We start from the raw sequence: 26,918 nt of genomic DNA, 5'->3' as shown, positions 1-26,918 counted from the left end.
TGAAGCTTTTCATAAATGAGTCATTTTGAGCAGCTCAAACCTTGAGAGATTCTGACGGCTACTGTTTTTAAAAAGCACAAATGGACACTTAATTAAAAAGAAATACACACACGTGTTCTTCAGATCCTTCAGCATGAAAAACTTAAAACGTCCAATGAAAGTAACAGTTTCCTCCTTTTTCTGGGTGTGTTTTCCTTCCCACCAATTAAGAAAGACGCCCGGGTCTAACTGAAGTATTTGGACAGCAGTTTGGTGTCAGTTAAATACCACAGTAACTGGCATCTTCTATCACCTCTAGACTAGGGGACAAATGCCTAATTAACATGGACCGACATGCAGCTTAACTGGAGAAAGTGCCAGTCTTTTTTCTTCCCATCTTTTTCCCTCAAAGATTTGGGTCTTTTAACGTCCCTGAGTAAAAATGTACAAAGGGTGTCTAATGCCATCTGACGGTGTGTGTGTGTGTGTGTGTGTGTGTGTGTGTGTGTGTGTGTGTGTGTGTGTAAGAGTCTAATTAACGAATGCTGTTCTACGGTGACAGGACATCAGTTAACTTTATCAAGCTCCCCGACTGGCACAGTGAGGAGGCACACTGAAGGGAGGAGGGCCTAACAGTTAGACCGGGTGCCCTTGAAAAGGAAAAGGAACCCTGGATGTGATGACTGATGACACTAAAAACTGAAAACGACTTGAAAATCCGGCCACAGCACTGAGCACCAGGCAGCCGCTCTGAACCCTGCCTGGGGCTGCAGCTCTGGGCAGAGAGAGGAAGAGGAGGAGTCAGGCCAGGACCAAGTGACTTCTCCCATCCCCTCCTCCTTCCAGTGCTGCAAAAAAGGAAAGCACGGGGAGTCTTCTGAGTCTCACTTTAACCCTGCACCTTTCCGGGTCGTTTTGGTGACTACCTGGAGTAATTGGAGCAAGCGACTCCAGAAATGCCAGTTTCAACTCTTTAGAAAAATAACCAACCCCTCAGCAGCGTTTGGCTTCAGCCCGTGTATTCGACATCTAAACATGTATGTGTGTGCCCCTACTCGTGTGAGCCAACTGTAAACTCATCAGATGCATTCCCAGAATACCTAAATATGAAGGGTACAAGACCAGCAACCTCTGGGCCGCAGCAGCCTGGCCAGTGCGACAACAGCAGTGACAGCTTTCATCCCCTCCAGCCCTGCTCCCTGGATTCCAACTCCCTACCACCTCCTCCCTGCACCCCAGGGGTGGGGAGGAAGTGTCCAGGAGAGCAGAACATTCTCCCTGTTCCTCCCTGCTCCTCCCAGGCCTTTCTGGGAAAGCCCGGGGACAGGACTGCCCACCTCCTGACAGCCTATGAAGTGAAGAGTCAGCTTTGGGCTTTTGAGGAAGGACTCTCAGTGCCGGGCCACTCCCATCCCCGGATCCAGGATGATGACCCTAAGGGCAGAGCTTCCTCCATCTTCTGGAAGAACATCACAATGAGGCAGAGCTGGGAAAGGAAGGGTAGGGAAGGAGCCAGGTGTGCGACAGACGACCTCATCTTTTCACCCTCCTTGCTTGGTATTTGTATCCACAGTTTCTGTTTCACTGCTGTCACCGCCACCGCACGTAAAAATCTGTGAGCCAGGGCATGCCTACTTAATGAAATTCTGAGGGCAACACATATGATTAGTGACAGACTTTTGTAAGCTACCTGATAAGGCAACACTTGAAAAGCATTAGGCTTCAGAACTTAATCCATTTTAAATAAAGATATTTATGCTCTGTTTATAGATTTGTGTCTTTAGAGAATGCTATTTACTTTATGGTCTGTTACACCTAAAAAAAAAATCACTTTCTTTTCAAGAAGGCAGGTATGCTCCGAAAAAAAAAAATTACGTGTGTACTCCTAGGCTGTTTTTTTTTTAACATATATACATATTTTTACAACCTCTTTCCCAAATAATTTCTTTTAAAAAGAGCATGCTCGTTTCTAATTATCTCCATACTACTTAATCACTGGGACCCAAAATAAGCTACTGAAGGTGAAAAATTCCAAGGCAATTGTTTAAGACTTCAAAACAAACTAAAACCCTAAGATATCCATCACAGCTCATTTCCATCTTTTTTTAAAAAAAAAATTCTAATTACATCTACAAAGGCAAAAAAAAAAAAAAAAGTGCTGGAGGAGGCACCCTCCAACTCAAACCTCTGCCAGAATCAAGCTGGTAAAATGGCTTTGGAATTCTTAAACTCTGTTTATAGAGTTTCCCCGTAAGACCTTCAGGAGGTCACCGTGTACCAGAAGTAACCAGGGCCTCTGGTCAAGGCAGAGGAGCCTGCCTCACAGTTGAGTTCACCATGCAAAGGTACACGGTACACAGATGGCCACAAGTTCTTCAACCTAGGCCTGGCTGACCGACAGATCACCTACAATCTCCCTCACAAGATCTACTTCCTCCAATTATCCCTGCTTGCGTTCGAGCATTTACAGTCTAGTTAGGGATACTGGCTTCCCGACCCCTGTACTTTCTCAGGCTCAGCTGATAAGCACTCACTGTCTACTCTTCCTTGCTAAGCTGCCGCCTAAAGTTCCGTGAGCAACTTGGAAAAGCTATAAAAGTTTGAAATGGAGACCATTAAATGTTTTTGGAGCACATACAGACCCGCCTAAAATGTAAACAGAATACCTGCTTCTGGCCCGGGCTCTTAGGAAACGAGAATGGTGGGATGGTCTCCCCACAGATAACAAGGGCCATTTCAGTGAGATGCTTGCTGCCTCCGCCTGCACCCTGGCGAGTTCAACAGTGCAGTAACTCTGTTGTCCGAAGTCAGTGGTGATGACAAGAGGCATCCCGTTTTAAAAAGAGGAAAACACAGCCAGAGGAAATGGAGATAAGGTTGCTGAGGAAGTTCTCCTTCCACTGGACTGTCTTTTTGCTATTGCTCCACCTCAAAGCAGCTTTCAAGACGTTTAGAGTTTCCCTCGATTTATGGTACTTTTCCTTCATGTGAAAAGACAATACTGTCTCTCCTCCCAAAGGGTCTCTGTATGCGCTGCTAAGAAAAACAACAACAAACTGCCTAGGGGCCTCAGTTTGTCACCTAAGAATATGGTACAAGAAATACAGTCTGCCCATTTCAGAGATGAAAAACTAAGACTAACTGTAAGTAAGACTGGGTTTGGGTTAAGGGCTCCTAACAAACTCAGTGCTCATGCTAACAGACCACAGTAGAAAATTTAAAAGGGTCTTTTGAGGGAATCACAGCAAGAGGTAGGCAGGGATGCTCAGACAATCTGGCAGATTGAATTCACTCCCCAACTCAAGTCTTTGCCTTAAAACGAATGTCAATCAAAGGGTTGCACTAGAGACTGCTGGGGGAATGATGCCCTACTGATGGACCAGTGGGAACAAAACACATCTTCCTAGCTTGTCAAAAAAAACGGTCCTAACTCAGTCAGGACCTCGCAGTCATTCCTGGACTGAGGCAAGAGATTCCATTTACAGTTCAGAACTGACCTAAGTGTTATTTTCCTGACATAAGACCTTAGAATGACTCACACACAGGAATTGTCTCTGGGGCAGGAGCCTCTGGGGAGCTGTTTCAAGGAACCCACCCAATTATCTCTTCAGCAAGTTATCTACTAACCAAGTACCCTTACATATATGTACTATTCTTTGGCAAGTATATGAAGACTCTGCTATAATTAACAAGACTAAATGCCACTAAAATGCTATTATGACCCTTGTTGTCATTACAGCTGCCAACATATTCTAAAAATATAAAGTCATACTTGGTCTTGAAGGTTTAAGATGGGTTCTCACTATGTAACGCTCTAGCCCGGAACTCTCCATATAGCATAGGCTGGCCTCACAACTAGCCACTGCCTCCTGAATGCTAGGATTAAAGGCATAGGCTACCACTCACAGCCTGTTTCGTTTTTTGAAAACTATCCTTTTATAGGTCAAGCTGCCCTAACACTCAAGTCCTTCTTCCTTGGCCTCGACTGGGATTCCAAGTGTGCATCACTATATCCACTTTGGACTTTATCTTTTTATATTAAGAGATTCTGAGAGAGGAATCAACACAAAGCATGTAGGAAAATGTCATAATGAACCCCATTATTCTATATGTTATATTTTTGGTTGTGAGCCTAGCCTTTAACGGCTGAGCTATCCCTCCAGCCCCCCATTATTCTATATGTTAATTAAAAAGGGAGCGAGCCATCCATAAGGCTGGAGGGGTGTAGTTTAGTGGGAGCCTGTGTTTAGCAAGTGTGAGACCCTAGGTTCAAGGCCTAGCCCTGTAAATATGTAAGTGTGTGTATATACACATACATACATGTTAATTAATAATAGTAATAACTATCCTTATATTTGAAAAGATTATGACAGACTGCCTAAATATCATGACTGATTAAAACATAATAAATATCTCAACAGAAATACAACCACTGGTAAATGACATGTCATATCCACAGGACTATGTAGATAAACAAAAAAAGAACTTTGCTCCTAGATGTGAGACCTCCCCAACCCCAAAACAAAGAGCCTGGCCCCTCTTTTCCACTCCCCTAACTCAATTCTTCATTCTAAATTTAAAAAGGGTTTTTTTGTTTTGTTTTGTTTTCAGTTTGAAAGCTCAAGTCCCGGACCTTGCTACAACTCCAGCTTGGAGTCTGGCCCTTTAGAGGGACTGTCTGAACTGTTCAATTTGGTTTTTATTGTTGACTTCAGCTTGTTCGGGATACTAAGAGGAAAGATCCCAAGCTACACAAAACAAAACACTTTGATCAGTATTTTCTTACATAAAGTTAAACCAATTTCTGATTGTGTTCAAAAAAACTTAATCCTAGACGGGCTTCATTTAAAAAAGGAAACAAGAAAAAAAAAAAAAAAAAAAAAAAAAAGGAAACATGGCGGATGGAGAGATGGCTCAGTGGTGTAAGAGGTTCAATTCCCAGCACCGACATGGCAGCTAACAGCTGTCTGTAACTCCTGTCCAGCAGCCTCACACAGACATACATGCAGCCAAAACATCAATGCACATAAAATAAAGAAATCTTCAAAACAACAAAACAAACAAGAAAATATCTTTCCTCCCTTTAATGAGAACCCAGGGAGTGGGGACCATTTATTATTTGCCTATGACCCGACCCCAGATTATGTCACATCAAAACAATGTGATTGTTATGCCATGCTGACTATATCAGAAAAGACTTGTCATATATTCTTAAATTTAAAAAGATATAGTATAGCTTAAGGGGATGTATAAAAATGAGTTTCTCATCCACAAATGAATCATACCTTCATACTGTGTTCATAGGAGAAAAATGTCCTCTAGAGCTGGAGATGCGGCTCACTGGTTAGAGCGCGCGCCTAGCATGCATGAAGTCCTGGATTCTACCCTCGGCACAGCGCATACCTGCAAGGTGGTGCATGCCTGCAATTCTGGGATTCTAAGACCAGCCTGGCCTGCATAAGATCCCCCCTGACCCCCCGCCGGCCAAAAGCCATCTAAAAAGACATATACAGAAAAGTATCAGTAATGATCTTTTCAGATGCGCAGGAATACTACTGCTTCCTTTTCCATTCACATTATTCTTTTAATTCATTTTCCTTGGTGAATATGAATCATATATGTGGGAAAATAATTCTATAATAGGAAGGTTGGAGAGATGTCTCAGCAGTAAGAGCACTTGTTCTCATAGAGGACACAGGCTCAGTTCCCAGTACCCACATGGTAGCTTACAACCATCCATATGTCCAGTTACAGGGAATCCAATTCCCTCTTCTGACCTCCTTTTGCACCAGGCATGCATATAGTGCAGACATATGCAAGCACAACACTCATATACATGAAATAAAAATAAAGAAATCTTTTTAAATATTATAGGAAGAAATAATGTTTAACTCCTTAGGGCTATTTTCTTTGTAATACTTCAAAAGAGGTGACAAACCACTCTTCCTTCACATGCCTCATTATCTACCATGAATGTGAACATTTTTACAATCACAGCGTGGTTCTGATTTACCAGCTGGTGGCAGATTACTGATATAAACTGCTTGCTAACACCATAACATGAGTAACTGTGGCCCACCAAGAGTGTTCAGGAAAGCCAATGATGACAAACGCGGGGTCTCTTGGCTAGACAGGGCATGCCGACGTCTAAGGAAATCAAACATGCAAGACCAATGGTCCAGCCCTGGACACCTCAGCAGGCTTCGTGGTCCTCACCTGCTGGTTAAGTGTAAGGAGAATAAGCGGACCATGGTACGGTTTTAAATGCAATGGTTGTAAACAAAGATTAGAAAAGAGATTCACCAAATCCTGACCTTCCTAACTACTCACCAAGTACAGCTGAACTGACTTCACCAATTTTACTACTTACTTGACTTGAAAAGCAGGGGAGGGATGTCAGATTTAAACACGCTTCCAAGCGTTCCAGTGACTAGCACATTTCCAGCTGCGCTAATGTGTGGGGTAATCCTGCCCAAAATGAAGACACATGCCAACCAACAAATACAGCTCAGTTTATCCACTGTTTATATGGTGCTGGAATTGGGTATTTATAGTGTTTTATATCATGCTCTGTAATCCCACGGCATAGATCTAATTACTCTCAGCTTACATGTGCAAAATGGATCTACTTTTTATTTACAAGAAACAAAACAAAAACCTGCAGTGTGAAACGCAGAGGCTGTTCCTGATCATGTCGTGAGCTGCACATCCAAATCCGTCTTGTGTCTACACCCGTCAAACAGGTAAAGTAACCCTGTCTTATTCATCCTGTCTTCAGTGACCACTGACTGAGCATTCAGTGATGCGCCAGGCACTTGGCATGCAACAACAACCAAATAGTTTAAAACGGACCAAAGGCCTCATGGAGCTTAACCCTCCAGTGTGAAGAAACCTGATTTCACTCCCTTTTAGGAAAAATAAATAAGTGCCTGATACTTACTGGACACTTGATATACATTAGCTCACTTTCTTCTACCTTTTATAGTGGGGGATCGAGATCCAAACAAATAAAAAAATGAACCCAATGGAAGTAATAGGCTATGTCAGTCACAAAGGAGAAAACAATTTTACTTAATAAGACAACTGCAAAGGAGCAAGAATTAGGAGCGCTGTGGGACCCTGGCCTGGGTTTGAATTTCGACTTACTAGCTGGAGAGACCCTAGACAAATTAGCCACATCTCTCTAAGCGCCAGCTTCTTTATGTGTAAGAAGGAAGTAACAATGACCTCATCAGGTGGATGCAGAAATGAAATGAGATGAATGTTACGGTGATGATGACTAGGATAGTCTCCTCAGGTTCTGTCTTTCCAATCTCTGAAACAGTTAAGTCTACACACTTGCCAGCATTGTTAGGAGGGCAGCAAAGAAAATGCACAGGACTTGTTCAACACTCACGACACCTGCTTCTTTAAAAAAAAAAAAAAAAAAAAAAAAAGGCTGGGAAAAGCCATCCCTGGAAGAGCACTATGCTCCTAGTACCAGGCGCCAGGCAGAGAGTTTGCCCAGAGGGAGATCAGATGCAGGTGTTGTGAAACAGCAAACGCAACTGAATCTGAGTCACCCGGGGTGACGTCCAGAGCGTGTGGATTATGTGGGCCCTGGCTCTGGCTGCTTCTCTTTCAGGCACTTCCAGCTTTACCAGAGGCTGAGGAGCGCGAAGCAATGCAGTGCAAAGGGATTTACTACTGCTTTGCAGGTTTCTAGAGGAAGGCCAGTTAGCTGTAGAGGATCAAAATGATTTGGGGGTTATTACCAGGAAAAAGCCATAGATCCAGACTTGCCTTGCCCTGATGAGCGCAGGTAAGGAAGGCAGGCCTGGGTCCTTTTCTCCTTGTGGACAGAGACAGAGCCAGCAGCCCCAAAGCCAGAATGGAGAAAGTCAGGAGATAGGATCAGGTGCCGTGAGAACAGCACTGAGACCCTGGGCTGGCCCAGGGTAGTAAGACCTGGTATCCTGGCCGACTGGCAGCTCGCTCCACATTACATGTGCAGGAAAGCTTTCCTACTGATACCCAAGCTCAACTGCCAACATTATAAACACAAAGCACCCTAGAAGAGCTTCCCAGACCAAAGGGAAATGAGCCCAAGCCTTCCAGGTAGAGGCCTAACTAGAACCCAGTTGCCTGCTACCTAGCCACACCTTCCTGACACCTCTCAAAAGTGGCTCACCTGAATCGGGAGCTATCAAGTCCAGTATCAAGCGAGAGAATGTGAGTCAGCTTTTTAGCACGTCCACACTGAAAGAAAAGAATTCCTTGTGTGTGCACATCAGTGCAGTGGCTCAGAGCAATTAACATGCTAAGCACTCAGCTTAGTGCATGCATCCCGTACCAGATGCCCTGGGATGTATTCTCTGCTTCGGGTTATGGTGGCCACACCAAAGCATCAGTGTTCAAACCACATTCTCCCTCTTAAGGATGTTGTCGAGGCCCCAGGAGGACAGTCACTACTCTGCTCAAATCCTATGGTTCCTATGACCAGGAGCTGGAAAGGTCAACTTCTGCCCTTCCTGACCTGGGCTCTAAGTAACCCAGTAGCCCTGTTATCTTCTAGTACATCATCTTCAACAGCAAGTTATACCCTGGACTTCCAAACCAACCTGCCTTCCCTTGCTGGGACCTCAGCTCCTGCTGGTGCTTTTCCTGGAAGTGCAGACCCAGTCCCGAGAGCCTCCCCGAACCCTGGCCTTCCCATGGGAACTTGGCTCGGGGTCCATAGCACTGTGGATTCCTTTCACAACATAGACTCCCCGAAGGCAAAAACCACCATGTTTCACCTGCCAAAACCTAAACCAAATGCCCTAAACACTACAGCTGCTCAATTAAGGCTATTTCAACTGGAGGTGAAGGCAATCAAATCCTATGTAATGCTCTCATCAAGCAATCATCAAGACACCTGAATTGAGTTAAATAGTAGGCCGCTCTGGGGACCAAAGGGTAGAGAGATCATCCACAGAGAAAATGACAAAATGCCTGGGGGTGTAACTCATCGGAAGAGGGCACACCTAGCGTGTGTGAGACTCTGAGTTTCACACCGAGGGCCAACAAAAAACACCAGAAAAGAGAGGGGGGAGTTTTTATTCCTAAGATTATGGAAATGGTCCATAAAGCTTCCTGGGAAACCACCATTGGCTTTATGATGTTAGAAACACAAATGTCTCCAACCCCCAGTTTTCCTCCTTTAGAAGGAAGACAAAGGGGCTGGAGAGATGGCTCAGTGGTTAAGAGGGGAGCGTTCTTCTGCACCCATGTGGCAGCTCACAACAGTCCCGGGAAATCCAGTTCCGGGATATGCAATAACCTCTTCTGACTTGCATGTGCACCAGGCATGCACATACTATACAAACATGGATGTAGGCAAAACAGTCGCACACATTAACCTAAAAGCAGTATTTTTGTTAAACAGAAGGGAGAGGAAAGCAGCTACATCCTGCCAGATAGTGATGGACGTTGCACACGGCTCATCCCCCAACCACCTTGCCCCACTGGTCACATACACAAAAGGAACCTTGATCGGCATTCTCAGATAGATGCCTTCCCCTGTCCTGGTTCCCCAAAACCCTGCTTCAGCTTCGGAGGACCTCACTTCCTCCTGCATCCTTGTAGCTCCACTGTTAAAAACAGAACTAAGCAATAAAAGGTTGACAGCAACACAGAAAATCATAAAATATATCAATGAGTTTTAAGTGATGAAAATAAGTAACTTGAAGGTCTGAGTGCCGTCTGACCCGGCAAATTTACAAAGGCCTACACACATTTCCTCAATCCTCTCAGACGGCTCCTTTAGTCTGTTGCATATAAGCTTTGAAATGTATAAAGTTAGGCCTATAAAAAAAAAATTAGTATTTCCTCCCAAGAGGACTCTGAAAACTTCACAGTCCAAGGGAACACTGTGTCTACAGTAATTATTAAGCCACTAATTGTCTGTAGAGCCTGCCAGCTGACATCTTTCACACCTACCAAGATACTTTAAAGCCCTGGACATGCCCCCCCCCCCAATTCCCTGGCTGCCTCATCTACATACAGTGAAGGAGGTGGAGCGGAGCCTGGAGCATCTGAGGAGCATCTGTTTTATGAACAGATTGTTTCCACCAGAGGCGTTCAGCTCCTAAAGCATTCTACTCTTTTTTTTTTTTTTTTTTTTCTGGAGCTGAGGACCTAACCCAGGTCCTTGCGCTTGCTAGGCAAGCACTCTACCACTGAGCTAAATCCCCAACTCCGCATTCTACTCTTATATCAAGACTGTGAATTATCTGCTCACCCTTATTCCCAGCCTGCATTCACTCCATGAGGACTGACAGACCAGGTATCACAATAAATAAATGGTCCGCGTTAGACTCCTAGTATTCACCTCCTTTGCTTCTCTTTGGGTGCTGGAAATGGACTGACTCCAGAGCCTTGCACATATCACAGAAATGCTCTAATACTGAGCGCCACAACCCCAGCCCACCCTTTAACATCTGTGAGTGGGGGAGGGGTCGAGGCTCTGCCTGCTCGCTAATGAACTTAAATAAGTGCCAATCAGCAAAATACAATAAAAGAAGTTTAAACAGTGTCCGATTGACTTCTGTTTGCTACAAACAAATTTTCCCACCTTTCAGTGATCTTTTCTTCTTTTTAAAAAACCTTGCAGTGCTAGAGCAAACACCCTCCTGATAAGCTATGCACCCAAACCCCTTAGTTATCACTTAACAGTATTTGGCAAGAGAGTCCACAGTCTTGAAACGGAAGGTGACACCAAGCCGGCCATGATGGTATATACATCTGCAATCCTAGGACTCAGGAGGCAGAGGCAGGAGGCTGGCTCACTGCAAGGTCCATGCTAGTCTGGTCCATAGGGAGCTGCAGGTCAGCCCAGTTCCATAAAAGACCGACACCAAATTTCCCGTTTGTATTACACTCTGCCGAACATGGTGCCATCTCTCTTGCTTAATTTTCCTCCAGGGCAGTGGTTCTCAACCTTCCTAAGGCTTTCAGTAATACAGTTCCTCATGTTGTGGTGACCCCAGCTATAAAATTATTTGGTTGGAATTTTGCTACTGTGATAAAGCATAATGTAAATATCTGATGCGCAGGATATCTGATGCGTGATCCCCACAAAAGGGTCGTTCACCCCCCAGAGCCATGACTCACAGGTTGAGAAGCACTGCTCTAGGCTTAATAGTATTCTCCCAAGCACAGGCTGGTCCCACCATGACTTTACCTCAAAGTCCCTGAAAGCAGCTGAAGCCTATGGCTTCAATACCAGTACCAGTCAATCTCTCTCACGTCTCCATCTACACGGTACCCCCAAACCCTCCAGTCTTCTCCTAACTGTCTCATTCTGTCCCCAGATCAGCTTCACATTTTCCTGCTTCAGTGTGTGCGTGGCTCTTTCAGCCGAGAAGTACATCTTGTTTTTCCTTCCCCACCTCCTTCCCCACATGGTAAACCCTTCATGGCTGAGGCCTCACTTCCTCTTTCCCCAGCCACTTCCCACTTGCATCTCTGCCACATGGTCTTGCCCGTTGCCAAGTGCTGTGGAAGTTTAAGTCAGGAACCATCAGGGTATCCTTGTCTTCCCAGAGCCTGGTACCTGGACTAGGTGACAAGGTAGGGTGACCAACACAGGCAGGCTGATGGGACAACCCACAGCTGAGAAATAAAGAGCACAAATTTCTCCTAGTCCAATTTGCCTGTCACCGGACCTCCACTAAAATTATCAAACTGCCAAGAGCAAAATCACAAGGATTATAACAACAGAGCACACAGGCAGGCCAGTGACAACTGAGCTGGTAGCACGGGGGTAACTAAAATTCTGTTGCCTCAAAACAACCCTCCTTCACAGACCCACCAGATGCAGAAAGCAAAGCTCAGGGGGCTCACAGCAATTCAGACCTACAACTTGTTCAGGCCCCCTGTAGAGAACAAAGCACTCTGGGGAGCCCCACCTCCCAGACACTGAAAAAGATGGGTGTTCTCTCTCTCTCCTCCAACCCACAGGTCTCCTGTTAATGAAGCCAAACAGCTCAACAGGTGGTTCAGGCCTCTGATCCCAGCACTGTGGAGTCCGTGATACTTTTTTGAGAGGCAGTTCAGCAGAGTGGTTAGCCAAGGCCCTGGAATCCACTTCACTGTGTGACTCGACTACACCCTGTCTCTCCGGGTCTCAAATTCCTTATCTGAATCAGGGGGATAAGAACTGTACCTACATCACTGGGTCCACGAATTGTGAAGCAGGAACGGAAATGACGCAGGTGAAGAACTTGGGGCAATAGTAACTAGTATGTTCTCGATACATATTAACTATGACTGCTGCTCCTACAATCACACCTAGAGTTATTTTACACAACAGACTAATGCCACCAAAAGGGTGAATTCCTGTCCTGTGGATAAAGTAGGGTTGGGAGAGAGAAGCAGCAGGCCTTTCTCACTTATGCTTACCTGGCTAATATATTCAGATGAGCCCCACCAGTGATGTTTTCACTAACGGGGGCCTGGAACCGGAACACTGTTTGCTGGAACTTCTCCAAGGTCCTCTAGACAGACTCATCGGTGGTGTGAATACCCATGCGCCAGTTTCTCCTGTTTTACGACCAGATTTCTAGCTGGGTGTGGTGGTGTACAGGCGTTACCCTAGAACGTGGGCAGAGGCAGAAGGACCAGCCTATGTGTAGAGAACTCCCCCGACACCCTCAAAAAAGACTGCTTTCCTGTATTCAATCTTCCGCCGCGAAACAAGATACACTCTACTACAGACGCCATCAGACTTCCTGAGACAAGGCGGCACAAACAGCGCTTCCAAACCAACCATCAAGTGAACCTTAGCTTTTTTTTTTTTTTTTTGGTTTTTCGAGACAGGGTTTCTCTGTGTAGCTTTGCGCCTTTCCTGGAACTCACTTGGTAGCCCAGGCTGGCCTCAAACTCACAGAGATCCGCCTGCCTCTGCCTCCCGAGTGCTGGGATTAAAGGCGTGCGCCACCACCGCCCAGCGAACCTTAGCTTTTTTAAATTACATTTTACTGATGTATTGTGTAGGGGGGTGTGAGTGAGTGAGTGAGTGAGTGAGTGTGTGTGTGTGTGTGTGTGTGTGTGTGTGTGTATGTGAGGGTGTGCACAGGCCACAGTTTACATGTGAAGGCCAAGGCCACTTGCAGGAGTCAGTACCCTCCTGCCCACCATGTTGCTCCCAGCAATCACACCCAGGCCATCAGGCTTCTTAGCCAGCACCACATCGTCACCCTCGCCACTGCTTTATCACCCATCATCCTTGAAGCTGCTTTGGAATAGAAAAGCCTGACCAGTGTATATTTATTTATTTAGTCCCCCACCCCCCTCCGGAGCTGAGGACTGAACCCAGGGCCTTGTGCTTGCTAGGCAAGTGCTCTACCACTAAGCTAAATCCCCAACCCAAGAATTAAAATTTCTGCCAGGTGCGATAACACACCTTTAATCTTAGCACTCTAGAGGCAGAGGCAGGAAAATCTCTTGAGTTCAAGACCATAGTGAGACCCTGTCTCAAAAATAATAATTTTTTAAAAAAAGAATTTGCCAAAATTATACAAAGCTGGCAGAGAAAAATGCTTGTAATTCCCAATGTTTGAAACAAACTGAGGCAAATGCTAAGGTGTGCTACGTTAAAATCAAGGCTGAATTAACACTGAAGTGGCCCTCCTGCCTTACTGAACCACAGTAACACATGAATTTCTTTTTCTTTTTCTTTTTTTTTTCTCGTTTTTCGAGACAGGGTTTCTCTGTGTAACAGCCCTAGCTGCCCTGAAACCCACTCTGTACATCTGTAGACCAGGCTGACCTTGAACTCTAAGAGATCTACCTGCCTCTGCCCCCCCCCACACCCCAGCTCTGGGATTAAAGGCGTGCACCACCACTGCCTGGCTGTAACACATGTATTTCAAATGGGCTTTTTGTATAAATTCTGAAATAAATCTGCCTTTGACTCACTTAAAATAAAAGAAACAAGGAGTAGAGATGTGGCTTTAGTGGCAGAGGGTTTTCCTGGTGTGTACCTCCATTGGCCAGCACTCCAAAAATCAAAGAAGCAAGAGGGATGCCCATCCCCATTCATGACTCTTCCTGCGCACAGTACCAAACATGGATTGTGCTTCAACATCCACTTTTCTGAGGAGAAAGTACAAGTCTTTTCGTCACACCTTTATTTATTTATTTTTTTAAAGACAAGGTCTCACTATGAAACCCTGGCCGGCCTGGAATTCTCTATGTAGACCAGGCTGGCCTTGAACTTAAAGATCCGCCTGCCTGAGTGTTTGGCTTAAAGGCGTGTGCCACCACACCTGCCAGGCTAGCAAAAACCCCAGCACCACATTCAGGTAAGATAACAGTGGCTTTGGGTTCAGGAAAGGGCAGAGACACCCTCAGGTCATATTATGAGGAGCTTCTAAATAAAGCTTGCTGAAATTTTAAAGCATTCACCTCATATTTTCATCAGTCTGCAGAGGTTTTCCTTAAAAGGCTTTCATTTCATCCTTAGGCAACAGATGGCCTAGGGTATCTGGAAGACAAGACACGTACACCTAAAATATGCTAGTGCCCCCCAAGTCTGTTAAAGGACCCCAAAGTAAGTCGCTACGAGTGGACTGCCCTAAAGTGGGTTTACATGTTTGACACCAAAACTTGGGTCCTGAATGAACTACTGAACTAATATAACAATGCAGACACTCATTACAAGGCAACTACCTAGTGAGCCATCTACAACCAAATTAGATGGCCAAACCCGCATGTGTCAAGGTCAGAGTGAGGTGAAGGCCCCTAAACTGTTTCCATAGTACATTAAGAATCTAGATTTTCCAATTTTAAACTTCAAAATTTATTATTTTAAATCCAGCTTTATTTTTAGCCCCTGCCAGGCATCTCCCAAGCTAATGTATGTTTGTTTTGAAACAAGGTGGTATGCACCCCAGCTGGCCTTGTCATAATGTAGCAGGGGAGATGACCTTGAACCCTTGACCTTCCTTGCCTCCATCCTTCAAGTACTGGCTAGGTTACAGGCTCAGCACTGTGTCACAGTCTGCACAGGGGGCTATTTCATTTTTTTTGTTTTTGTTTTTGAGACAGGGTTTCTCTGTGTAGCTTTGGAGCCTGTCCTGGATCTCGCTCTGTAGATCAGACGGGTCTTGAACTCAGAGATTCACCTGCCTCTGCCTCCTGAGAGCTGGGATTAAAGGTGTGCGCCACCACCGCCCCGAATGGCTATTTCAATTTTTAAAACTGCGTAATTTGTAGTAGTGGGAGACTGAACTCAAGTTCCCCTATTTAAAGGAAGAAAAAAAAAAAAAAAGAGGCAGGGGAAGGGTCTCCTCACATCCTCCGTTCATCTCTTTATCAAATACAGGTCCAGGTCCAAGGAAAAGTGCAGTTTCAGTTGTAACTCTATTTATGGACCGGTGATGTGAAAACATTCAGGATCCCAAGCAAAAGATGGAAAAGCATGTACTACTTCCTTCCTAGTGTGGGACCAGAGCTGCCCGGAGTCCTAAGGGATATGCCTTTAACCCCAGCACTTGGGAGGCAGAGACAGGTCTATCTCTGTAAACTCAAGGACAGCCTGGTCTAAAGAGTGAATTCCAGGACTGCCAAGGCTACACAGAGAAACCCTGTCTCAAAAAACCAGAAGAAAGAAAAAGACTGAGAACAGTGAAAAGCGCCACCTCTGAGGCTTACTGGGGCTTACTTGAGGTTAACTGATATTTGAACAGCCTCAGAGAAAAACACTGATGAGCCTTCTCTGTGGTCATCTTATAGGAGGGCCCGACTCAGGCACAAGGGGTGGCTGTGTAGACGAGTACACCCCCTTCCCCAGGAAGCAAGAGTCCTCACCAGAACATGGCTGGCTGCTTGCTTAGCCCCGGAACCCCATGGAACTTTCCGAGAGTCAGATCGCCGTTCCTCTCCTCATGGCAAGAGCACAGGGAACACGCCTGCCTGCCAGTCTCCAGTGTGTACCAACTCAGCAGAAAACACTCTGCCTGGTTCCCAAAAGATTTCTGTTAGCTCGGGAAGAAAGTCACCTGAAGGAGGCTTGGGTGATGGGTGGTGAGTCTGCCATCACCGAGTGTACGGATACCAGACAGACAACCACTCTGAAGGGGCAAGTTCCTCCTCCCTTGTGGAAGTCCAAGGTTCGATCTTTGTCTCTGGCACCCACACATCTAAGGAAGAGCCCAGTATACACACAGCAGATACACAAGTTTACTGTTAAATAAAATATTGGTGCAACTATCAAGAAGACAGCGAGGGCATCGAGGGACGACTTCATGTGCTTCTAATGAACAACTAAATTGGAAAACCAGGTCATGAAAAGGGCCCTGATCTGAGCAATACTGAAGAGTCCTAGTCTGGGCACCTTACCTAAAGCGTCTTCCCATGACCCTTTGCTCCTAAAACAAACACAGTAAAAGCAGAATGAATGAAAACTCACCAGCTCTTAAGTGTTGAGCGTACAGGGCAGGTGAGGTGGCTCAGTGGAGGAACACACTTGCCACCAAGCCTATCCACCTGAGTTCAGTCCTAGGGATCCACATCATCTCAAGAGAGAAGTGATTCCCAAGTTGTCCTCTGACCTTCACACTCACAAATAAATAAACGGGCCAGGGCGGTGGTGGTACACGCCTTTAATCCCAGCCCTAGCGAGGCAGAGGCAGGCGGATCTCTGTGAGTTCCAGGCCAGCCTGGTCTACAGAGTGAGTTCCAGGACAGCCAGGACTGTTTCACAGAGACCCTGTCTCGGAAAAACAAAACAAAACAAAAATACAACTTAAAACAACAATAATACTTTATGTGTACATCTCATCTGAATGCAATTCAAAAGCTCAGACCATGGACAACAAAGTTCCTGTTCCCTTTAAAAATCAGGAAACTAAAAAAGAGAGAGGTAGAAAAAGCCACTCAATTGCTCCCTCTAAGAGTCTACCTGGCGTCCCCTCTCTCATCATTATGACATTTCACGCTTCATCTATGCTGGGGACATACGTTTTAACCAAATAAACAGTACAGGTGGAGGAAAATGTAATTTCCAAGAGATGAACATAAAGCCTAGCTGTGCCCACTCTTGCCGTGCCGGATTTGTCTTTTCCTTCCTTGGGGGCAGTCCCTCTTCCAATCCCAGGGCCCAGGAGCAAGCTGTCCTCTGAAGTGCTCGCACCAATGTCACTTCCACAGGATGCCTTTCCTGGCCTGTCACCCAGAATCCTCCACTGACCTGCCTCCCTCTGCATGTTAATTATGGCCCAGACATCAATCACACGTTGCTGACCATGCCTCTCTGTATGTAAATGTGTCCTCTTCCAGGCTAACAGGTCTTTCTCTCCCTAACTAAAGCTTTGGTGATCATCAGTATCTTCACAAAGTAAATAAACATTTATGCATATTAGAATACATTAAAAAAAATACCATGGGATTCGTAAAAGTGATGAAAAACTACCTGTTTTCCAAAGAGACTGAATTGATACTGAATTGGCTGATACAATATTTAGTTGGGTTTTTTTTTTTTTAAACTGCACAGCGACATTTATTGTTCCAGCCTGAGAAAACATCCCTTTGAAATTTCACACAGCAAAGCAAGTTAAAAACTTCACTCATCAAATAAATGATAAGTTAAACATGAACTTGCTAAAGAAACCTCATCACAACGTTTTAGGGCCTGATCACTTTAAGTCCACGGGGCCATTATGAATTATAATCTGCAAGCCGTTTTCCTACAACAAGAAGGAGGAACATGTTTCCTTGACTCAGGTGACACACAGAAAAGAAATCATGATTTTTTTTTTTTTTTTTTATTTTGCTGTAACATTTGCCAAGCATCTGCAAGGCACTGTGTTCATCACCAACAATGCAGTCAATGGAAAACGATCCAATTCAGAGAAGTATAAACTCTGCTTGGTGTTCGGGTATGGCATCCCAGCACTCAGATTTAAGGTAACCTTGGGACCAGCCTGTACTACACAGTGAAATCCTACCTCATGCCTCAAAAAATAAATAAATAAATAAATAAATAAATAAATAAATAAATAAATAAATAAATAAAGTGAAACAGCAAGGCTATAACCCAGAGGCAGAGGTGCTTGCCTAGTATGTGCAGTGCCCTAAATTCAGTACCCAGCACTGCACACAAAGGTAAATTATACTTGATTTCAAACTTCAAGTGCTTAGCCAAATACAGACTTAATTAACCATTCTATGGGAACCACTTTGAGATGTTCACTGAACATTTCTATAAAAATCATTCTCCAAACAAATGTCCCACAGTAAAGAGAAAATGGCCTTTCAAAATCTGTACTTTCTATGCTGGGCAGCGGTGGCACCCGCCTTTAATCCCAGCACTCCAGAGGCAGAGGCAGGTAAATCCCTGAGTTTTAACAGTCTGGTCTACAGAGTGAGTTCTAAGACAGTCAGGAATATACAGAGAGAAACCCTGCCTCAAAAACAAATAAATAAAATTTGCTTTGTAATCCCAGCACTCCTAGGCAGAAGCAGGTGGATCTCTGTGAGTTTGAGGCCAGCCTGGTCTACACAGAAAGTTCCAGGGCAATCAGGACTACGTAGGGAGACTGTCTCAAAAAACAAAAATTTTACTTTCTCCATCAGAAAGGAATTCAGTTAAAATTAAAAGTTAGCACAGCTGATTGCAGCTGCCAAATCTCAGTTTGACCTACAGCTAGCAGGTACGCATTTAAGACTAAAAGTGTAGCCGGGCGGTGGTGGCGCACGCCTTTAATCCCAGCACTCGGGAGGCAGAGGCAGGCGGATCTCTGTGAGTTCGAGGCCAGCCTGGTCTCCAAAGCGAGTTCCAGGAGGAAAGGCGCAAAGCTACACAGAGAAACCCTGTCTCGAAAAACCAAAAAAAAAAAAAAAAAAAAAAAGACTAAAAGTGTGAATGCATTACTGAGGGGCAAAACCATGTCCTTGCATATGGCAGTATCAAAAACTTCATCCTTAAAAAGGATGCTGTAAATTTCTGTTCTTTAATGTTTGGCTCTTTGATGGCAAGCTCTCTCTCTCTCTCTCTCTCTCTCTCTCTCTCTCTCTCTCTCTCTGTGTGTGTGTGTGTGTGTGTGTGTGTGTGTGTGTGTGTGATTATTTAGCAAGGAAACCCATGGCCAGAGTTTTATATTATGGTTTGTTTTTCTTGAAACAGGGTATCATGCACTCTAGGCTTGCCACAAACTAACTATATAGCTGAGGATGGCCTTGAACTTCTGGTACTCCTGTCTCCATTTTCTGAGTTCTGAGTATTGAATGGAGGACTTCCTGGATGCTAAGCAAGTGCTCTACAAACTGAGCCCTCGTGACGCGTTTTTAAAGCCTGACTCCAGTTCCCCAGTATCATCTCACTTCTATACAAAGTGTGTATCTTTTTAAGGAGGTTAAGACTGAGATGATTCTGTGTATTCAGAAGCATTTGTTCCACAGCAGTTTCAGTCAGCATAAAAGACAGTCCCCTAAAATAATGACAAGTCTTCATTCCTATGGCCTATATATAACTAATATCTACCAAGAGTGTGTACGCATACACATACAAATGAAGGAGGAATGAAGGAAGATCCATATCCTGTATGTTTCTGGTTTGGTGTTTTCAGTCCAAGGAGTAATGGGGGGAAAAGAAGTTGAATTATACACAGACCAACACTCCTATTAACTCATACCACTAATGAAGCAAAACTCTAACTAAGCAGAGAAAATGGGCCCACTCATTGGAGCTCTGAAATGCTCTCGTCTTTGATCTGGGTGCCCATCTCTCCTATTTAACGTAAACTTCAAACCAAGAGCCATGAAAAGTGGTTATAATTAGTAAAAGCCCCAGTGTGACAGCATTTAGAGCAACCGAGCATTCAATTTTTTTTTTCCTCTTTTAAATGAAACTGAACCAACTTTTATTTTAGGATTTCAGAAATCCAAGACTTTCCCACCAATGTGCACCTAGAACCAAACCTTGGCATGATGGGTGTGCAGAAAAAAAAAAACGTGTATGGCTCTTTCCCTCCCTGCATCTGTAGCACTATTTAGGCCGCGGCTCCAAATTCCACGTGGCTCTTCTCCAAAATCTACTGGTTTCTGTATCAGAACTCAGCACATGCTAAGGCAAGAGCACCAGCTAAGCAATCATCAGGCTAGATACTAGGGATGGGAAAAATGTTCCTGAGGTGGGAAAACATGGGGGTGGGTGGGGGTGGGGGATACTCCGTAAGGAGGACATAACAGTCCCCAGAAGACAGGGCTTGGGTATTTTTTTTAAAAAGGTAAGAAAGAATTCTAGCTGGAGAAGAGCTGGGGACACCCAGGAAGAACAGCAGCCCATTTGAAAGCATGGAGACATGGCTCCGCTTGGCAGTGGTGAAGGGGGGCTCCCAAGAGCCAGCCGAGGCCAGAGATTGCATGTGGAAGCAGCTGATGGAGGTCCCTGTGGGCACTTGGATGTCTTCCTGTAGACACAAGCAGCCAAGGGATGTTTCTAAGTGGGCCACACACACCACTCTGTGGACAATGCAGGGTAGACGGCGGGAGGGAGGAACCGGTGACAGGAAATTAACTTAAGAGACATTCGCAACACCACGAGGGGCTCTGCCCATTGGAGGGACAGTCACGGAAGACAGTGAGGTAGAGGCCTGGCCTGGCCTGGCCGCCTGGGTACTCGAGGCACCCTGCAGATCCCTTTCTAGAAGGGAGGGAGATGACTTTCATTTTTACAAGTACCTGCAGGGCGAGGTGCCTGAAGGTTCCAGCTTGGGCAAAGCTGTAAAAAGAAAGAGCTGGGAGTTGCCCGTTCAGAGGTGAAGACAAGAGGGCAGGAAAACACCCAAAGGCCGGAGGCGTTCGGTCCCAGGGAAGGGCCTGAAAGGTGGCTGCTGAGCTGCGGCACTGTGTGCCCTGGGCACAGCTGGCCCAGTGGTGTGAGAGACGGAAGCTACGGGTCCTGAGGCACACGACAGGACTGGGAGCCCAGGGCATCCCAGTCCCTCCTGTTGGAAACACTGGCTCCTTTACGCCCAGGGCTCCAGGCCTTGCCTGCTGCCACGGTGTGAGAGGCACAGGGTGGTAGCAGGGGTTAAAGCCAGGGGTGTGTGTATCTCTCTCCTGCCACTGCTGGACATGTCCTTCTGGGGTCCCAAGCACATACAGTAACTGTCCCTCTAGCCCCACCCCTGTGCTCGCCCCTTCTGACCTCTCTCCCCTACCCTGCCACGGGATAACCCACCCCCTCTCAAGATGTCTGGATCAAAGACCGGGCTCAGATAGATAGATAATTATGTAAGAATTTTTACAAAAATCTGAGAAGCAAAATGAAGAGAGACGGAGCGACCAAAAGCATCAAGCAAGTAAGGGCTAGTTCAAACACTTAAAAAAAAAAAAAGTATATTCCACATAACTTACAAAATGAAGGAGACCTGCCAGTGTGGCTGCAGAGTGATGGGAGAGCGGAGGCACCTCCGGGAGCGGCTTCCTGTCCGTGCATCTAGGTTGTTTTAGAAGCAGATGAGCACTGGAACTTACTACCGGGGTTTTCAAACATCTTTAACACCACTCAACATTTTCCCCACCCCCCAACTGTCCGTGAAACTTCGAACCTGCCAACCGAGCTCCCTTACAGGCACGCCATGAAGAGCTTACCTACTTTATGGAATTCTGCATCTCCCCACAAGATGCATGCAATATGGAGTGCACATTCAGCTTGTGTGCGTGGCACAACTACAGTACCATCCCCCTCCCTTTTCCTTGGTGGTCCTAGGGATCAAACCCAGGGCTCAGCGGGGCAGAGATGCACCCTCATCCCAAGCACCGGAAGGTAGACTTTTCCACCTTGGCTCCTGGACACACGGGGAGACGAAGAATAAGTCTCCATTGCATAAGAGTGGAGGGAGGTCACCCTGCATTGCTGCCCTGCATTGCTGCCCTGCAGGAAGTGTATTAGCATCTGGGTCTCCTTCCTGGACGGCCAACAGAATCCCTCCCCAATGGGGCTGGGAAGCGGTCACAGTAAAATATACCCAGACACTGCTACAACCAACAGGCGGTCAGCCATGCCTTTGATGGTGAGTAAGTCCTAAGGCTGCCTCTTGGATTTCTCTTAAAGTCCATCTATAAGTGAACCCCATTAAGAAGAATCTGCTGGTTGTACCTGCTCCCCACCCTGGAAGCAAAAAATATAGTGTGTCATTTCCCCCATCCCCGTCCCTCCCCCCCCCCCCCCTTTAAGAGAAACTTCTAGGTAAACTCAGTCAAAGGTAAAGGAATTGTAAAAAAATCCTGGAAAGGAAATCTGGACTGGATACCCACAAAAACGTCTTGAGCTCAAAATACACCACTTTCTTCCATATATAGATTTTGAGTTTCTAGAACATTAATTTCACCCTCCCAGCAATGCCCTGAGGTAGAAAAGCCACTGAAAAGATGTGTCTAATTACATCCAGCAGCAGCAATACTGCTAGTGGGGTGTTTGTGTTTGTTTGAATTAATTCTCGTACACCTGCACATTCAAGCAGAGAATTACTTCCAAAAGGGTCTGGCCTTATTTTAAAACACCACCAAGAGAGAAATCCACAGTACATAGGGAATGCTAAGTCCTCTGAGGCCAGGCTGCTTCCAACCAGCAGTGAGGAGTCAGAGGTCAGGATGGACCTAGCTGTAAATCTGAGCTGTTCTGAGTTTAAACTTAGAATATTTGCTAACTGTCTTCACAAAAAGAGGCTGAAACTTAGTCCAAGAAGCTACACCCCCAAAAAAAAAAAATTTAAAAAAAAAAAAGGAGATGTAAAAGTAATTCAACAACCAGCCCATCAAACGCTTTTGTAACACTCCTTCCCCAGTCTTGGAAAAGGGGGTAAAGGGATGAAATACCAAGCAAGCTCAGGGGAAAAACAAATAGAGCATTTAAAAGCTTTATCTAATTACCCCCACTGAGACTTTTTCTCTTCAGTCTGGCCGTCTGACAAAGCCAGTGGGGGTTTTCATTCTCTTTCCCCACCGCGACTTGCACCGCCCTCAAGGAGCCCTCAGGTGAATCGCTGCCGAAGCGGCCAGTCCCCAGGCCCCGGCCTTTACCGAGGTTTTCGAATTCTCTTAGCATTAGGTGCTTGAATCATACAGAACAAACAGTCTCCACCCTCTCCCACTGCTTTGTCTGAAGCGCCTATTCACCAGCAGTCACCTTTACTGATGGGCAGACGGCTAACCTGCAGCCTACAGGCCCCATCAAAGCAGGATGCAGGATCCCAGCGCCCTGTGCCCTCCTCCCTACCCACCCACCCGACTTCAGCTGCCAACAAACAGGGTGAAATCTCCAGGCATGCTCGGCTGCCCTTCAGACCATGTTGGGCACCCAAAGAACGTGACAAGAGAGACCTTGAGAAAAGCTGGGCTGATGACAGAGCCCAGCAAGACTAACTGCTAACGAGGAAAAGCTCCTCCCCACCTTCCTCATTCTTCTCCCTCTGCAGTAAAGAAAACACCAGCAGACAGGTTTCCTTTCCTTGGTCGGCTTGCCATGTGGGAGTGGGGGAAATTAAAAGTAAGCGATGCATTTCAGAAAGCACATCTCATGCCTCCCTCTGGGTTCAGATGGTACACCGTTTTACCTCTGATTTATCCTCTACCCCTGGGCATGGCAAGCATTCTTTGACCCCTGCATTTAAGAGAGAGACTTGATTGTTTCTACTCAAGAATTACAGTCTAAATCTAAAAATTGAGAGAAAAGAAACGAGGAACACTGTCAATCTCTCAATTATATTTGAATATAAAAAAAAATATGACTCAACAAGGCCTGTTTGATGGATCAGAAAGACATATGACCTTGAGGCAGGGGAGCTTCTACTTTGCAGCAGGCCTGACACTCAACAGAAGTGGTAGTTTCCAGCCACCAGTTCAACCCAACCTGCATCCTCCATCTCCGGGAAAAACTTCCAGAACCTTGAAACGCACTCAAGGCAAAATGCAAACCACAATACTTTTTGCCTTCTAACATCTGCTCAGAACTTCCAAATATATTCTAAGCCTAGAATAACTGTTTTTAAAAAGGTTATCTTTTTAAAAAGCCACAGAAGTAGGATAACATGGACCAGGAACAGTCACATCCACATCTAATCCAGGAGGAAAGAAAGCAATTGTCTCCTCATCAGGAGACAATACTGTAGTTACTATTGATGCCATATTGCACTTCTATCTTTTGAAGTGCAAATAATTTTAATATAAAACAAAAGTAAAACATCACTTTGTGGATTATGTAGAATTTCCAAAACAAACATAAAAATCTGTTATTAATGCGAAAGCAGGTGAAGTCACACACACATTAACAACAGGGAAGTTCAACCTCTTAACAGACAAGAAAGTCACCCCAGACAAGCTGCCATTTGATACCACAGCACCGGGTCAGAGAATACTGAACTTCAATTAAAGACACTTACAAAAGAAAGACTATTTAAATAACAAAAACAAAAACCAACTTTAACATCCTACCTTCCTAGGTGAAAAAACATGTAGGATTCAGAAATTAATTAAACCTAGTAAATAATGTAAAACAGGGAAGGACTCCCTTTCAAAAAAGCTTCGGTTAATTTTAGCATCCTTCTGTTTAGCTGCTTAGCAACCCTTATCCTATGACCTTCTAAGCACCACCTACTTTTCAGAAGGATAATGAATAGAAACATCAAAAGGACCCACTTCTCACTGCTTCTAGAGGGCCTGTTTAGCCAATTTTTGTAAAAGTTTATATTAACTATGCCATGCAAAACCCTAAGAGGATAGAATTTTTCAACTTCATTAACCAGGAAATGTACTTAGCTGAAGCTGTTAAGTGATGTTAGCAAGTGAGCACACAATAGCAAGAAAGACTTCCAAACTGACCTAGGAAGTGAACCAACACAGCAGTTCAAAACAGAAAAGCAAAAAACAGAAGTTTGCTAACAGCTGCTAGCCAGTGCCTGACTTAGGGCAGATAACCAATAAACAGCTGCTGATCTGGTGAGGACTAAAACACTCAGGCTTTATTTTCCTCCTTCCACACTGAGGTACCTGTACTGGATGCAAATAAGCTCTCTTGGATAGTTCTGCCTGAAGAAATCTAAAATAAAGGCCCCTTCCATCAAAAGGTCACTTGTTTGATGATGTAAACGGTTAGGAATGGATGCACCACCTGTACCAGCTGAGTCAGACAAATGCTCCCCATCACGTCTACGGTGAGGGTGCTGTCTGAGTTTCTGATGAGAAATAAAGTGGTATCCAGGGAAACGCCGAGAATAATATTCCATGTACCACTGAGCATCAGCAGCATTTCTTAGGAGTAAATGCTTTCTTGAAAACCAGACACCCTGAAAAGACAACTAGCTTACTTTAAAAATACTTTGTTAAGATTGGGACAGTGCAAGTTAACTAACCGGAAAAGGAGACAGGGAAACAATTAAATCAAAGTACTCCTCTCTCCCCTTTCTTTTGTAAAAATTGGGAAAGGCATTTTTTTACCACACATTTAAAACTTGATTAGAGCCATTCAAATGTTTAATTCATCAGTGTAACCAAATACATCAAAGCAAGACCCATCAGTAGATACCCCAATGGGCAGAGGTAAAACAAAACAAAACAAAAAAATCAACTCCAAGTCTCTAAAACGAGTCCACCCTTGCACATAATGTTTGAAGAGTATACTGAACTCTTTCCACAGAAACTATGGCTTCTTTGAGCAGGCACAGAATTTCTTAAGAGTTTAAACCAAGACTTGAGCCTCCAACTCAGACTTCCGGGTTAAATTATCCTGGAAACTATACCTGCCTACTCAAGAAAGCATCAAACTTAGAGGATGTGAAAAAACATCAACACATTCTTTTCTTGGCTGTTCTCATTTCTCCACCTTCCACTCCAATTAACTATTGCACAACACACTCGCACTCAGACACAGACCACCATCTTATCTGAAAAAGTAATCTCACAACCAGGGGATGCACAAGCAGCAAGTCAGCCAACTTCCAACATCCAACAGGCAAACTTTCTTCCCATCAGCTTTAGCAAGGATATGCTTAGTTCTAAACTCTAAAACAAGACCGAGGGCTGAAAACCTGAAGGCAAGGTTTTCAACATCGCCCAAAGGTTGTTTTTTATTCACCCCTGTATCGGTCTCCACCACCACCACTACCAGCATCCCCCAAAGAAGAAAAATCCCCTCCGAAGTGCCCCGAATGTGTGCTGCTGCTGGCTCTGAAGCCGTGTAGAATTTCGTAATGGAATGTGAACTGCTCGTCCGGATCTGGGCTCACGTTCTATCTCTTAACCAGTAAGGAGCGAGGGAGGGCAAATCTGCTGAGCAAGGAGAAATAACTTTCCTCCTCTTTTATAACCCATCACGGATGCACCGAGGACGAGGGACGCAAGTTGCACGCGGCGCCTGTCAAGTGGCCGAGCCCGAACCCAGTGGGGTCCCCGCGCCCCTAGACCTCGGCCCGCTGCCCGCGGGCACCGTCGCCGCGCCCCGCACTCACCCGGGGCTGGAGAGAGGGTCACATCCTCGACACGACCCTGGCCCTGTACAGAAAACACACCACCTCCCAAGGAGGGGGCCGGCGACGGGAAGGACCTCCCCTGCTCCTTAGCAACCATTAAGGTCGCAGTTTCCTAAGAGACCGCGAACCGGGTGGGGGAGCGGGGAGCTGGGCCTGATGGGGGGGGGCTGACTCTCGACGTCGTCGGTTCCCCCCACCACGGTCCCCAGCTTCCCCCACCCTCCTTGCTCGGCGGTGCGGGCCGGGGTGTGAGGAGAAAGCGAAGCCCCAGAACTCCAGAAAAAATTGGTCCAGCGGGCGGCGGACAAAAGTTTCCTAGCGCGCTCCACAGCTGGGCGGTGGGGCGGGCGCCGGCCCCGCCTCGGATGCTCCCGGCCTCCTTCCTGTGCTCGTGACGGCGCCGGGCGCGAGCCCCCCCTCCGCGATGCAAGCTCGCCCCAAGCC

The 26,918-nt window shown here is 45.6% G+C and overlaps 1 protein-coding gene across 7 annotated transcripts in view; it reads right to left on the bottom strand.

Moving 5' to 3' along the window:
• The window catches only part of Rreb1 (ras responsive element binding protein 1), a 185,259-nt gene that overhangs the window by 98,127 nt on the left and 60,214 nt on the right, over positions 1-26,918 (bottom strand). Inside the window, exon 1 of one of the 7 annotated variants that reach the window (XM_076573186.1) lies at positions 26,454-26,913. The exons of the other annotated variants lie outside the window; for them this stretch is intronic. The gene's annotated coding sequence lies outside the window, so the exon portion shown is untranslated. Of the gene's footprint in view, positions 1-26,453; positions 26,914-26,918 lie in introns of those variants that run through there. 7 annotated transcript variants of the gene reach the window in all.

The sequence above is a fragment of the Peromyscus maniculatus genome, chromosome 5 (assembly GCF_049852395.1).
Source record: "Peromyscus maniculatus bairdii isolate BWxNUB_F1_BW_parent chromosome 5, HU_Pman_BW_mat_3.1, whole genome shotgun sequence".
Taxonomy (NCBI): domain Eukaryota; kingdom Metazoa; phylum Chordata; class Mammalia; order Rodentia; family Cricetidae; genus Peromyscus; species Peromyscus maniculatus.
Note: the sequence above shows the minus strand (reverse complement) of the source record. Positions and strands in the feature narration are given on the sequence as shown.